The sequence below is a fragment of the Pagrus pagrus genome (assembly GCF_965226575.1).
Source record: "Pagrus pagrus genome assembly, chromosome: 8".
In the NCBI taxonomy this organism is placed as follows: Eukaryota; Metazoa; Chordata; class Actinopteri; order Spariformes; family Sparidae; genus Pagrus; species Pagrus pagrus.
In genome coordinates this window covers 13,727,805-13,742,979 of record NC_140192.1, presented here as the reverse complement: position 1 = coordinate 13,742,979, position 15,175 = coordinate 13,727,805, and the positions used below count along the sequence as shown (strand labels likewise).

General features: G+C 39.8%; 1 long non-coding RNA gene across 1 annotated transcript in view; it reads right to left on the bottom strand.

Annotated features, from left to right (window-relative positions):
* Positions 1 to 66: 66 nt before the first annotated feature.
* Positions 67 to 15,175, bottom strand: part of LOC311261468 — a 29,024-nt gene continuing 13,915 nt past the window's right edge. Inside the window, exons 3-4 of the long non-coding RNA XR_014623150.1 lie at positions 2,011 to 2,253; positions 67 to 175 (exon numbers count right to left, since the gene is read on the bottom strand). This is a non-coding gene — a long non-coding RNA (uncharacterized lncRNA). The remainder of the gene's footprint in view (positions 176 to 2,010; positions 2,254 to 15,175) is intronic.

The window sequence follows — 15,175 nt, the reverse complement described above, 5'->3', positions numbered from 1 at the left end:
GACCAAGCTGTGGAGCTGACGGTCAGACATGGATCATAAACATGCTGGTTAGGCACTTACAGGAGTATCTCTGTCTCCTCCATGGACTCCTCTGTAAAAGAAATCCTGGAGGAGGGTGTTGCTGTTTCTCCTGGATCTTCTCATTGATTCCTTCTGATACCACGGACACAGCTGCCTGTCAGCACAGACAGAGAAAGCAACATATTGACTTTGACAAATTAAAAATATCGTTTTTCCATTTAGGGTTATGATCAGTATCACTTCGACCCCTCTGTAACCAAGGCGTTTCAGGTCCTGGTTCAGAGTGTTTTATTTTTGAACCAGATCTTTGTGTTTCAACAGCCAAATAACTGGTTCTCAGCCAGGAAACATGGTTCCACAGATGCACCGACACTTTGCTGCTCTAGAACAAAGAACTGCTTACGTCAGGGGCTGGGGGCAGGGTTATCAACACCATGGACGTACTAAAATTGCCTGACCACCATTTTTCAATAAAGTAGTTTAGTGTGAAACTAAACAAAAATTTTCACTGTGGTCCAATGAAATTAGAGACGTACACATCGACTGAATGATGCGACTCTAAGGTGGCTCTCACACCTGTGCAAACTGGTTCTTAAAAGGTTCACAGGTTAAACCAGCACTTGGTTCAGTTTGGTTGAAAGGGGGTACTGTTAAGTTACACACTGTAACTCTTTAGTCCAGGCTAGCTGTTTTCCCCTGCCACTAGTCTGTATTTTAAGCTAGGCTAATAACTAATACAATAGTATGGGAACAACATGCACACATGTTGAAAATTGTGCTTTTGAAGACATGCTTTTAAATCTGTAACTACCAGGAGTGAGTGAGACTGAGTGGAGGATGTGGTGAATGAATAGCGTCAGGCACAAAATCTCCCCGTCCGGGCCTCATGTGCTCAAAACAAGATAAATCCACCTAGGGGAAACTGAATTAAGATGACAGTGATCTTTTCCACTCTGAGCTAACAAGCCTCTATTGTTTCCTCCACAGCCTGTCAGTAACTCACACTATCTGTAACCTGATCGCATTAACGTGGCCGTGTCATCTGCTGGGCTGAGTGCTTCTGGGACAGGAGGCAGCAGGCAGACAGCCATGTCCTGAGATTAGCCGCCTGTGTATGCATGAGTGCGCCTCAGTTTCAGGTGGTAAACAGCGAGAAACTATAGGACTCGTGAGGTAAAGAAGATTGCCAGCGTAGCATATTGTCTTGAAGGTTGTCAGACTCCCTCAGACGTACATGCCTTAGCACTTTACTGCAGCCATCATAACCTTTCTTTTACCCTTTTGGGGTAGGAAACAACAAACGTTTGCAGTTTGCAGCACAACAGGAATGGAAAAAAGACAAATCCAGATCCTTTAATTGAAAATAAAAATCGCAGTATCTTGTACAAAAAGATTTTAATTAAATGAAAGTACAAAGGTATTGCAAACAAAATGTTATTTTAGTAGCAAGAGCAAAAGTAATGATAAATGAGTGTGTATGCAGCATTTTGATGCTGTAGCTGCACCAGGTAGATACTTTTACAGACTTTTTTAACGCGGGTAGTTTCTTCATTAAAGATGCATCATATTTTAAGTTTATTAATTGTTGTTTTTTTTAACAATCTTAATGTAATGTAGTGAAGCAGAAGAAAAATGTGAACACAAAAATATTCAGGTAAAGTACCTCAACATTGTGCTTAATTACAGCATAAACTTTTATGCACTGCAAATACACTTATTAAATATAAGTGTATTTAAATATACTTATTTCCCACCACTATGTAAAAATGTGCTTATTTTAAACACTAATTAGAGAGCTAACTATAAAAATACCTAATTTAAACAGATATAATATCAGGGATTACTCCTAACCCTTTTTATACCTGGTTAATAACAGCTTAACATTCTTTCCAGTGACTGTCTGTGATAAAGTCTTTTCAAACTCTTTTGTCTGTTTTTCCCCGCTAACTAATTTTCCATCAAACCCACACCACAGGACAGCGATCTTACCTGTTGTCTTGTCCAGGTACCGAGCTGAATGTGTCTTTCCACCTGGTGATCTGATCCCTCCACAGCTGCTGATCTCCTGTTCTCTGCTCTCTCCTCACACAGCCAGCCGGTGACACCTGAGCAGACGACACCTTTGGCACTGGGCCTCCGCCGCCTGCCACTGGTTCCTCATCCATCTTTGATCACCTCTGACCTTCGCTCTATATGCTCTGGACGCATGTGATGTCGATTATGAGGCTGTCCCTGTCAACACAACAACATTAGAGATTTATTAACTGATTTGTGAGAATGTTGAGAATCATTTAATGTCCTAAGTGGGGTCTGATTGCTTTTTTATTTGTTTGTTTGTTTGTTTTGGAAGGCTGATGGCTCATGTTTTTGATTATTGAATTAGCATTAAGCTGCCAAAAACTAATGCCAGTTTTCTACAGTTTTATAGCTGACCACTTCCATGCCAAAGATTTAGGGATTCAGCTTTATTTTTGCAGCCTCCAAAACAGTATTTAGACCACCATGGGATGCCAAAACGTGGCAAGACTAATTCAGTTCTGGTGTTTATCTGTTAAATGAAGCAATTGCATTATAATAATAATAATAATAATAATAATAATTGTAATAATAATCATAATAATAATAATAATAATAATAATAGTAGGGACATTGAGGAATATATGGCTCCATTTAAATAGATTATTTACAAAGGAAAAGAAGGAAAGGAAAGGTAAGGAAATCAAAGGAAAAGAATAATTGAATAATAGTCCATGTACAACATGATTTATAGGAATTCTAGGACTTCTTGTCCAAGTTGGCTTAAAATAAAGCACAAGTCAAATGCTATAAGCATCCACTGATAAAGACCATATAGTGTGGTTGAAAGCCCTTGAAAAGGCAGGTGAGTGGAGTTTGACAAAATAACTGTCTCCAAGGTTGAGAATGAACTTTCATGGCAAACATAAGGTTATATTAATGCAGTCAGAGAGCGACCTTGGGCACACACATATTGTCAGGTTATTGGCATAATTAGTGCCACGGAAGTTTTGACTATCACAGCTGGTCAACAGATAAATCGTGGAGAATCATCTCATTCCTCTGAGGGATCAAGAAAAGCCGGACATGTGATTGCCATCATGTATATTTCCAGCAGTGGATACAGAACATATGAGAACAATTGAAATCTCATTAATTTAAAAAAAAATGGCTTTGTCCTCAAAATGTAGACATGCATCACTGCACTAGTTATTGAGAGACTGTGCAGTCCTTGCCATCATATGGTGTTATTGTTACATAACAAGTACTTTCCTGATGTTGCCCCATAAAGACCTGCTCATTCTCTCTTCATCTCTCCTCTGTGAGCTCTCTGAATGCTTGTACTGTGTGAACGCCTCAGCTCTCTCAGAAAGCCCGACCCTCCTTGCATGCACACACTGGCTCCATGCAGTTTCTTATGTGCCGTGGCACATCCAAAGGGCCGCCGGAGGCCAACGGGCTCCGTCTGCCTGCTGGATCCATTACAGCCATAAACTGATAGGGGGTCTGAGTGTATTTGGCTTGGCAGAACAGCGTTTGCTTCCTGCCACGCTCACTGAAGCGATGTGTCAGTTTATTATGGGCCCACCACACACCTCCACCCTCCGGTGTCCATGATGTGACGCATTTTGTGAGCGGTGCTTTGAAGGAGGGGTGATTTGTCTTCTTGCTCAGCTCAGCAACTTTTTGAGGGTCAAGATTTGTAAATGTCATCAATGATCAATGTGGAGATATAAGTGAATATTTGGAAGTGAGGAACAAATTGATTGTTGATGTTGGAGTTTAGCAGCTGTGTTAAAGCCGTATATCAGTGTGTTTTATAGACAGCTTATGTAATATCCTGCCCTCCGGGGACAGTTTAGATTACTGACCATTCATCCTGCCTCTCATTGTGAGATCCAAAGATGCCGAATACATTTCATTTCCTCCTATTCTTCCTGTTGTATAATTTGTAACCGATATAAAGCATTGACCTGAAGAAGTGACTCCCAAACTTCTTAGGGAAATTATCAGATGAGCTGAAGTATCCCATTATCCTACACCTTCAAGCGGTGAAATCATGTCCACGTGTGAAATCGTGATCCAGTGATCCTTAAATACATCTCACTTGGAGTGGCAGTGTTCCAGCTATGTATTGGTTACTTTCTGCTAAATTGCTGACTAGTTTTTCTCTAAAAAAAATGAAGAATGAATCAACACTGACCTACCAAAAACTGCAGCTCCTCGAATGGTCACTAATGGCTGGCTCCAAAAGCGAGTCAGTCCTCATAGACACCATGTTAACGTGCCAAAACATGTTTACAGCCTGGGGGACAAATGTGTTTTTGGTTTTCACAGATGATTTCTACATTCATGTTAAGTGTACTGGGGTACAATTTCATATAACTCACTTTCAGCCCGCCTCAGCTCCACTTCACCTCTTTGCCCAGGTTTGGATTTGCCTGGACTTAAGCAGAGCATGACCTGACCTTCACAGTGGCTCTTCAAACATGTGCATGTGGCGGTCAATTTACCAAAGATAAGCCTCGCATTGATTTGTTCTCCTTTTTGCATGCTTATTTTCCTCTTCATCAAAATGTGAATACATGTCCGGGTATTTTTTTTCTCAAATCATAATTTCTACTTCTTCCACAGTCTTTCCAAGTCCCTCCTGTTGGCCACAGAAGTCAAACTTAAAGGGCATAAGTATCCCTCGACGGGAATTACTGATCTAAAAGGTTAGGAAAGGCAGGACTGGGTTGTACCAGCAGGACAAATTTGGGTGTGGAAACGAAAAAGCAGGGTTCAGCCTCCCTCATTACCAGCACTGGGGTGCCCTTTAGCAAGACCTTTAACCCCCCGTGGAGTGTGAGGAGCTGCTCAGTTGTTAATAGGCAGCTCCAAAGTATATAACTGTGTGTATGTGAACAGAACTTTTCTGAATAAGTGAGCATTGCTGCCTTGATTAAATAACGACTCGACCCTGAATCATATGTTACATACCGCTTATCTAGAAGCCAAAGACCTTTTAGTTGAGAACTGGTATTCTTCATCTGGCCACCGAGGTTGGCAGATTGAAAAATACTCAGAAGTAAAACAGATGTGAGCAGCAGTGGAAAGTGAGTCCCATTTTCTTTTGCACTGCACAGTATGATGATTTAAGAGGGTTGATTTTCTTTAAAAATTGCTCTACAAAACCTTAAAATATGTTAGTGTGCAGATGACCAAAAAAATTGAATGATTTAAGGACTATTTTATTATTACTTACTCTCATTTCTGCAGTATTCTACAGCTATTTTCATTTTGCGAGTGATTCATGACTATTGTTATATTCGGTTTCCTTTATTTCTAGATTTTTTTTGTAGTATTGTTTAAAAATGTCATGAATATGCAGTTCTTTAGATCTGGCATTTATAAAGTGATGTGTCTTGTCAGTGAAAACTTCAGTTATTGATTTAAATCAATTAATAAATCATTCAGTGTTGTGTGTGAAGCGACTTAAGGTCTTTAATCTTGATGTCTCAGACTTAAATAAAAAAGACTTAGTGAATGCACAGCAGAGCCCTGCCACAATGAACAAACATCAGCTGCCGTGTCCTCTCTCTCATCCTGTCATGTCAGCGTTGCACCACTTGAGGGTGCAAGAAGACCAGTCAGACCATCACACCTTCCAACTCCCTGTCATCTAATTGCATTGCATGAAGGAGAGTGGGCAGGCAGCTCTTCTCGAAGCTCTCCCGGTGGTCTGTTTTTCCTCTGTGGCTAATTACCTCCCCGTCTGAAGTGCTGCATCATCTGTACCCGCTGTCAGAAACACTAACTCAAGGCTGCTTATAACTGGCAGCTAGCCTATAGTTGAGTTTCCACATAATACTGGATGTGCAGCAAACACTACTGTTGTCGCCAGGCAGTCTGGGAAGGAGGTGTTTGCTCGCCTGGTTGCACCGCAGCATCACATTTCATGTCCTGGTTAAATTAATTTAATACCAAAACATCAAACAGGGGAGCAATATTCTCTGAAAGCTGGATAATGGCCGATGGGTGAACAAAAGCAGCACTCATTGCACGATGATTTCACACATTAGGAATTAATCCAAATGCAAACACGTATGGATAAATATGCTCTATCAGCTACTCTGCACGTTGCACGTTGTCAGGTGTAATTTTTTCAAATCAGGAATCGCTTGCTGACAGGTGACCTTTACCATGTTGCTGCAGGCTTTCACCTCCTGGGAGGACATGAGGCTGATAAACAGTGGTACCGATAGATTTATATCAGTGCATGAATTACCACCTGAACAAACATACACGTTTAAAATGACTGCATTGCGCTGTCACTGCTTTACTATTACCAGGGTTGGATTACTGCCCAGACAAATCAGATACACCCGGGCCCTAAAATGCATTTTTTTTACCACCAGATTATATTTAGCACTACATATTTAGCCAGGTTGATTAGGAATACTGGCTGATTGGCTAATTCAATTATGCATTTACGTCAATAACGGAAACGTCAGTGACAAAAAGCCTTTAGGGCGAGTCAGAGAGTAGGGACGGAAGTTGGCGAACGGGATTTAATGTCACAAATAAAACTCTAAAACATCACCTCCTGTGAACATTTTGAACATTCAGTTTCTAATTAGCAATAAAAGTTGTTTACCAATGAAGAGATCAACTCCCATGATCCCACGCTACTTTACAACTTCATCAAACCCTTTTTTTCTCCATTGTTTTGATTAGCGGTAGAAGTTACATACTGTGCTTTTAAGTACCAAATAATTACAGATTTTACATCGCTGTTTTTTCATGAGCTATGAAAAACAGCCCTGTTTTCAGCTTTTTTAACCCATTTTTCCAATAAAATAAATGGGTTTCTAGAGAGTTTACTGATCTTTATAAGTAGGACAAAACATTCAATCCATAGAGGAACACTTACTCTTTCAGCTAAGTCAAGTCAACACTTACGGTTGATTGTAAAACTGGCTCTTTACTGGGTTCATATTTTAGGTTTTTTTTTTTACTAACAATAGCATTCAGGCTCCCCATAAGTTTGGTTTAACAGTGGGACCTTATGTGAAAACCCCCCGTCTGGGATCTTAAGACAACACAACATCCACGTACTGTGTCAGTGGACAGCAAGAGCGGCCTGTCCCTTCTGCATAGAGCAGCAGGGGTGCCGGAGCTGCTCCCAGCTGGAGACTGGCAGAGCCATGTGGCAAGCTGGCACCTCCCTGACAGAGGCATGGTGAAGGCTGCATGAGAGGGAGCAGTAAGAAAAAGGAAGTAACGCAGCTTGAATGTTGTCTAACCCCTAAAATTACATTCCATTATTCATCATAAGAAATTACATAAAAGTCGTCGCAAAGAATGCAACCTATTGTAATGGATACTGATAACTGTAAAACCACGAATGATATAATGTTCATGAATGGCATTCACAGAAATACTCAACCTAATTTTCTGCATATATCAAATGGCTAATATTGATTACTGGATTATTTGTGTGTGATCATTGCTTGTCTTTTTTTCTTTTTCTGAGATTTGTGTGTATTTTATATTGCACACTGTAGTTATCTGGTGTGAAGTACTGTTTTTCAGGTTATTTCAGGTTTTGCATGTAATTTGCTTGTTTTGCTTGGGATAAGGAACATCATACTCACTTCTTGGTCACCTGCTACTATTATCCCAGTGCTGCTGTCTCTACGCTTGGTTCTGAGTTTGAACTGTGTGGGTGACATTTTGCATGTAATTTGCATGTTCTCCTTGTGCTCGCTGAGAGTTTGCTGTGATTCACTCTCACACTTCAGATGAATAGTTATTTTCCTAAATGTGGATGTGTCTGTGTGACTACGTGTTAGCTCAGCACAGGCAACCAGTCGAGTTATTTTCTGTGGTTTCTGCTTTTTGCATGCTGAGATCTAGGCTCCATATGGACGATTCGATGATATAGCATTTTTTTTTTTTTTTGCACTTCATAATTACCCAAGACTGCCTGAGAATGTTCATCTTCCTTTGTATCCTGTGTTCAGCTTTCTACCACATATTGTGGAGTTACAACACTTAATGCAAACGTGAATTGAATGGATTCGTCAGTGTCATCACCTTTATACAAAACAAGACTTGCCGCACTGTCGAAATCATTTTTGATTTAAAAACAGTAATGATCACTGTAAGGAGCAGCCGTCATACTTTAAATACGACACCCACAGCCTCCTTTATGTGTTTTCTAAATCTGGGTTGGAGTTAGGAACACTACACTGTATAGTACTGCTGCGAGAGAATGACTGATGTCCAAGTTGCAAGAAGAATAGAGGGTGATTATGTTACTGTAGGTTTAACCTTAGTTTCCAAGACACCTGAGAAACCACTGTGGTAATAGTGTAACTCACCATCCACTGGCCTGTTAGACAACAGGATAATAAGAGAGCTAATTACAAGTGTACAAAGAAAACAAGGAGGGACGATATATTAAATGATTAAACCAGCATTTCAGGTCATTATGTGTCAATTAATGTGGGCCATAAGTGCAATGACATGTTGCTTTTGTCTTTATCATGAAAAAGTCTGTCCTTATAAAAGACAAACAGCAGCCAGACGGAGATCAAGATTCAAATCCTCACACGTCAGCACTTAAATCACAATAAGATGGAAAAAGCAGAGTGTAAGCCATGAGACAGGTAAAACCAGGACAAGCACCCTCAAACTGTGTTCAGCTCTCGGATGATTTCTGCCTGATGGAAGGTGAAGTGGAGTCATCGGTAAATCCCCTGCCGAAGTGTTGCAGACAGGAGATTAGTGCATCTGACATGAAGGGGTGCCTCTCTGGGTCTCCATCTCCATTTATCACACAGCAGTATCCTTTACTAAACAAATTCCTTTCTCCTTTTTTTTTTTCCAAACAGGCTGAGTGAAAGACAGAAAGATCTGGTTACCAGGGGCAGAGGAAAAATCAAATTTTTCATTATTGATGTCCACGTTGGAATATGTTCAATATTACAATACAGTGAATACCTTTGACAGCATCACGTAAACACCATGTAGAGCTGTCATCCGAGACAACTCCAAGTTCAGTCTCAAGTTACAAATCAAGTCTCAAGTCTTCAATAGCAAACTGAAGTCAAGATGCTAGCCTTTAAGATCTCTGAATGATGACCATTAAAGATGTGGACAATGGATCAGATTACCATGTACGTCGGTCTATAGAGGGTGAGGTGTTACTTGTATTAACAGATCTGTCTATCTCATTTAGCTTATTGTTTTGGCCTCATGGTCTGCAATTCAAAGGATAAGTTCAACTCCAAAAAATATTAAAATGGCTCCATACAGTTCGTCCAGCTTAAGTCCAGCTTAACTCCTGAGATCCAAATTAATATGAAAATATTTGGACACCCTCCGTACGCTATCAAGCTCATGCTCCACATGGGGTGCATGCTAATGCTTTTAGCTTACCAGCTACGTTGAAGATTTCAGCTTTGAAAAGGGTGTAAAGAACTTCTTTTCAAATCAATTTTGGATCTCAGGGCTTCCAGGAAATTGAATTATGCCGGATGAACTGTATTGAGCCATTTTTTGTTTTTACATTTTAAAACAAGCCCTAATCTAGCCTTCTTCATTTTTTTAGAGAATGCTGTTTTGCTATGAAGCTCTAGAAATGTTTCAATTTATCCTTTAATAATGTTTTAACTCCCTCCCTAGTAGAAATTGCTCAGTTAAAGACAGTATACATGACCTGCCAAGCACCAAACAGAAGACGGATAAAAATTAAGCAACTATAGCTAGCTAGCAAGCTGGCGTATATAGTTGCTTAAGAGCCGCATATGTCCTTCAGGAGGTGGTGGAGACCAAAGCCGAGTTGAAAGGTGACTCACAGCTGCCAGGTCACCAGAAACATGACTCCAAAAGTATGCTAATGAAAACAAGTAAATCTGCTGACAAGTCTGCCATATCAACTAAAAAATTATGTTCTACTAACTAATTTCTCAACTGACAGCAGCTCTCGAGGAGCAGAACTTATTGCTACAGTGACTTTTCTCAACAGGAAAAACTCGTCATTTGCTCTGGGAATTATGACGTATTACAACGTATTTTCTGCTCATCAGCTGAGTCATTCTGGGCGTTTTAGGGGAATGCTAACTGAAGGAGAACAGACAGTATGTTGAGAAGGACACTCAATCATGCATCCTGCATTAAAATTTTACGATAATAGTGTTAAATGATCAACATTACAGTTATTTTAATCTCTTATTACACCCCTGTGTAACGTTAGCTGAAGGTAACACTGGCACAGAGCCTTGTGATGGTTTATAGTGGTGTGTGGGTTGCATATAAGGCTCTTCTGAGACCTGTCGAGGAAGTCAATAAAGATGTGAATCTGATTACTAAGCCCCTGTGTTTCAGGAATAGGCTACACTAATGAACTGCTGATCAGCATTAGAGCTGCCCACACTGAGTCTGTCTGTAATGGGTTTCTTTCATGGCTGTTTGTTGATGGATTAGCGATGACGTGATTATAACCATAAGCAGGAAACCGAAATCAGGGTAATTATGGTTATTTAGTGAAAACATTATGGTTAGGTTAATGAGTTCAGTGATTAAAACAAGTCAGGCCTTGTAGTTATAGTTTCCCTGTGTGGTTCTTATCTGTGTCAGCCAGACATTAGTTGCACAGGCATAGGAGAAGGGTAATCTGCATGGACTGCTGGCAACTGTTTGCTGTTCTTTTACCAGTGGTGTTTCCTTTCATTTCATGGCTTAGAGTTATCTCTGGCTGTCCTTCAGTGATTTGGGAGGAAGGTTAGAGGTTACAATCTCCCCCTTTGTTGGGAAAATCAACAACTTCTGTCAAATCAGAGCAAACTACGATCTTATCCAATGCAATTGAACGGTCATCCAAGTCGGAAACTTATGCAAGGTTCACGTAGCCCGGGTTCGCCGACATAAACACACATGACATCACAGCAGTATGGCGGCGCACATAGGGAATAACTTTTTACCTCTTCATCACTTTTTACTTTATATAGTGTTTGTGATACAGATACAACTTTTTTGTTGTCATTTTCACTTTCATTCAGTTGATCTGTGCTCAATACAAGACTTTGAGAGTCTGCATTAGGAGCCGACTCCTCTTGTCTTTTTTTTTTTTTACAGGGAGTGCCTTCAACTGTTAAATCAGCAGCTAAGCTCGCAGTCTTTCCATTCAAACACAGGTTTGCAACGAGCGTCTATGTTTTTCCGAGCAGATGCACCGGGAAGCTTGTAGATTGGAAGTCAACTCGGAAATTCCGACTCCTGACTTGGAATGCACCATTAAACCCGCTGGACTCGGTTCTGTGACTTCGTCTGCAACCAGTTTCCAAAGGCAACATATCACTTATCAAAAGCTGTATGATAGTGTTTTCTGTGATTAAATTTGGCTGAAACTATAATAACACACCGTGTCATGTAGACAGTTTGTACATCCAACTATCCAAACAAATTAAAAAATCAAATTGAAAGCAGAAAAGCAAGATACTGTGCAACAACAAATCTGAAATGTTAGGTCAAACCGGTTTCCTTAGCAGCAAACATAATCAAAACAACTTAATGTTTTGTTATCTCATACATGATGGCCATGAAACCAAGAATTAGCAGGACACATGCAGCAACTTTACAAATAACAGATTTGTTGTGCTTGGGCTCTCAATATCTATGAAAAAAGTTGGTCCTCTGTGTTCACTTTAGTGTAACCCCTAAAATATCCAGCTCACACCAGCTCCTCGGTCAACAGTATCACCATTGAAGCCTGACAGCTGATAACTTTATAGTGTCCGGGGTCTTCTTCCTGAGGTCCATTTCACGACCTCTATATCACTTTCACCCTAACTGGGTTTTAACTGCAGCACTTTTACACCAGCAGAAAACATGTGACATCTTCAACAAGTTTTTTTTATGGTCATATTTACCTTGCAGGGTCATGGTCGCCCCACTGCTGGCTTACTTTGTGTTTATTTAGTTGGACTGAGGACAACTTATTCATGCTCATTCTAAAGGAAGATGGACTGAAAATGCAACAGCAACAACATTATTTTAAGTGCTGTGTCTCAGGAATCCATGTGGGATTACACAATGACAACAAGGCCGTTTTTACTTCACTTTGTATAACTGCACCTATCTAGATTGTCTGTTTGTGCATTTTGTCTGCCTCTCCAACCACTTTAAATGTGAGGTTACAGCAGGGAAGGTATTTTTAGTGCTCAGACACAGCTTTTATATTAGTCAGCACTTACCCTACTTTTCAAAATGTAAAGTACATGACGTTTGGCTTCAGCTGACTTTACTTTGATATACATGACTAAGACCTCACTAACTAGATGCAAATCTGATATGATTTATTTAGCCATCCCTTTAATGTGTCCTCTTAACATTAATTTTAGATGATGACCATTGGAAACACTGCACGTAACTGGACTGTAAACTGAGAGTCCAGTTGTCACATAAACAGGGTTTTCATTTGGTTTTCGGTTACAGATGCTCCTGCCCTTTTGTTGTCCTACCCGCCATTGAGTCTTTTTAATATGTAACTTTGAATCGTTTGATTTGATTCTGTGTATAAAGCTGTATATACATGTCGTACAAGACTTTTTTTTAAGTATATCCTATCCTAAACGTTTCCAGTCAAATCCTCCTTTTCTCTGCTTCCTCATCCCTTCACTTTTCCATAACCATTTTGAAATCACCAAAACTTATACAAACACAAATACCCAACCTTCATTCACGTTCCACCACTATCACCTCATCCCGAGTATATCTTCTCTTGCTATGAGCGGGGGATGACGTGTTAAGGTTAAGGATCGCTTACATGCCTTATTGTTGTGCCATGTGATTGGCAGGAGGTCTCCAGAGACAGCTGCAGAGGTGGGTGGCAGACAGGCTCTCTGGCATGTGAGAAGGCCAACGACTAAGGAGAGCAGCATGAGGTCTTCCCTCACACATGACCAGAATACAGTACTGTCTTCTCCAGCTGAAATGATAACAATAATAGTAACAATATATCATTCTCTCGATGAGTATGTTTTACACACATTTTCTGAACTTTTCTGAGGTCTTTTCCCAAAAAATGAAAGGTTAGGACATTTGTTGCATTAACACTGATTATGAAATATCCCATCTTATGATTACAGAGAGGAGCAAGGGGCCAAGAACAGAGCCCTGGGGAACTCCATACTTCACATCAGTCAATATTGATGCATTATTATTATTATTATTATTATTATTATTATAAGAAACGTATTGTGTTATTCCCGTAAGTAAGAGCCCAAAGTGTACAGATTGCAAAGCCCACTGAGGCAATGTGATTGTGGGCTACATAAATTAAATTGACTTTATTATGTTTAATGACAGGTCTTCTATTTAGAAATGAGCTTTGCAAACTTTCTGAAGTCACTTAAAGGAAAACTCTGGGAATTAGTTTCCATTACAATCAAATTAATTTTTTTTAATTAATTTCATCTTGTTGCTGCTTCACATATACTCGTTTTCACATAGCTTAGTTCAAGGGTGGTCGAGTCTCATCCCCGAGGCATCTGAGAGTCACCTTGCTTTTGTTCAGATTTATGAGTGTGAGAACAGGACTTTTGAAGCGCTCAACAAATCCACTAGACTCAGCTGTTGGTGAAGAAATAGCTCTGGTGCATATGTGACATAACTGCTTAAAATAACATTGCATCTTCAATTTATTTTCTTTCAGCGCTGAACAGATGAAAAAGACAGTTGAGAGGCAGTTCTTTAAAAATGACTGAGGCTAATTGTTTCAGTTATCTCTGTTCTGAATGTAAAATGATTGGAATTGATAGAGTTGCTTTTATCACCATCATGTAAGCAGATTTTTAAGTGTTCCTTAAAAGAGCATGTGCAGCCAGAGACTTCACCTCATCGCTACCATGACACAGATTTAGAGAAGATTGCAGATGAAATCCTGACTCACCTGTTCCTCTGAAAAATGTCCATCACTTGCTTTCCACTGGCTCTTGTGCATAATAAACAGTTCGATTTACCCTTTGATGCATTGCTTTTACAAGAACTACCTTTCTCTTGCTACACAGTTCGTCATTTTAAATGTCATTTGCACCTGACTGCACCCAAATTATGTCTGATTCATTGCAGCACCCATCACTTATTTGGGTATTTAATTTTAAAAAGTAGCGTTTGACATTAGAATTTTTAAAACAAATGGACATTTGACTTTGACTAACTTTTAGAAGTCCAGCACAGGTCATCATGTTTTCTCTGTGAAGAAATGTTTAAGTCAGTGACCCGTATGGTATCCACTTATTTTACACTTTTGATTTTCCATGCTGACGCAGGTCAAATGCTGACACTTTTCATGTCAGACCTGTTTATGATCCAGAAGGTAGCCTGTCAGCAGTTTTTTTTTAAATTGCCACATACCTAAATAAACCCTTGACCTCCTGAAAATTTGGGATTTTACAGCCGAATGGCTCAAGCGGCCCCAGATGGGCGGGTGTGACCAAGCTGCCAAGATTACAAACTGGCCAAATACCAGCTAAGTGTTTAGGTGTCACTAATGATTCTGGGTGAGCTTGCTCAAGACTTTTCAGAGGAAGAAACTTCAACTTCGTTTGGGGAAGTCTCAGAAGCTTGTATCTGACTTTTTAGAGGGATCTATCGTCTGTCTTCAAACCTCAAGACCTTGGATGAATATCTTGTTGGATTAATCCTGAAGGCCTTGGCGACAGGAGCATTGCAGCAGCTTAGCCTGGTGCGTCTATCAAAGCATCTTTCTGTCTGTCTGTCTATCTATCTGACCTTATAAGTCCTGATACGATGGTTATTAATGCAAGAGATAACTGGTTATTAACAGTTAACCTTACTTTTTGTAGCTGCCAGATCTAAAGTGAGAACAATGCCTTGTTGGGTTGATATTCAGTGAGTCAAAAGTAAAAAAAAAAGCAAACATGTTTTTTTGTGTTTTGCACCACTAGAATATATCATTTATGTGTATTTTTTGTTCACTTTTTTTCAACCTTGACCACACGTAGTGCTCATCCCAGATGGGGGAGCATAGTTATCTGTTTATTTGTGCATCATTTACTGCAACTAAATCAACAAAAGGTATGTTTTAATATTAATAAAGCAACAAAAAAGGCTAAATTAGGTTCAA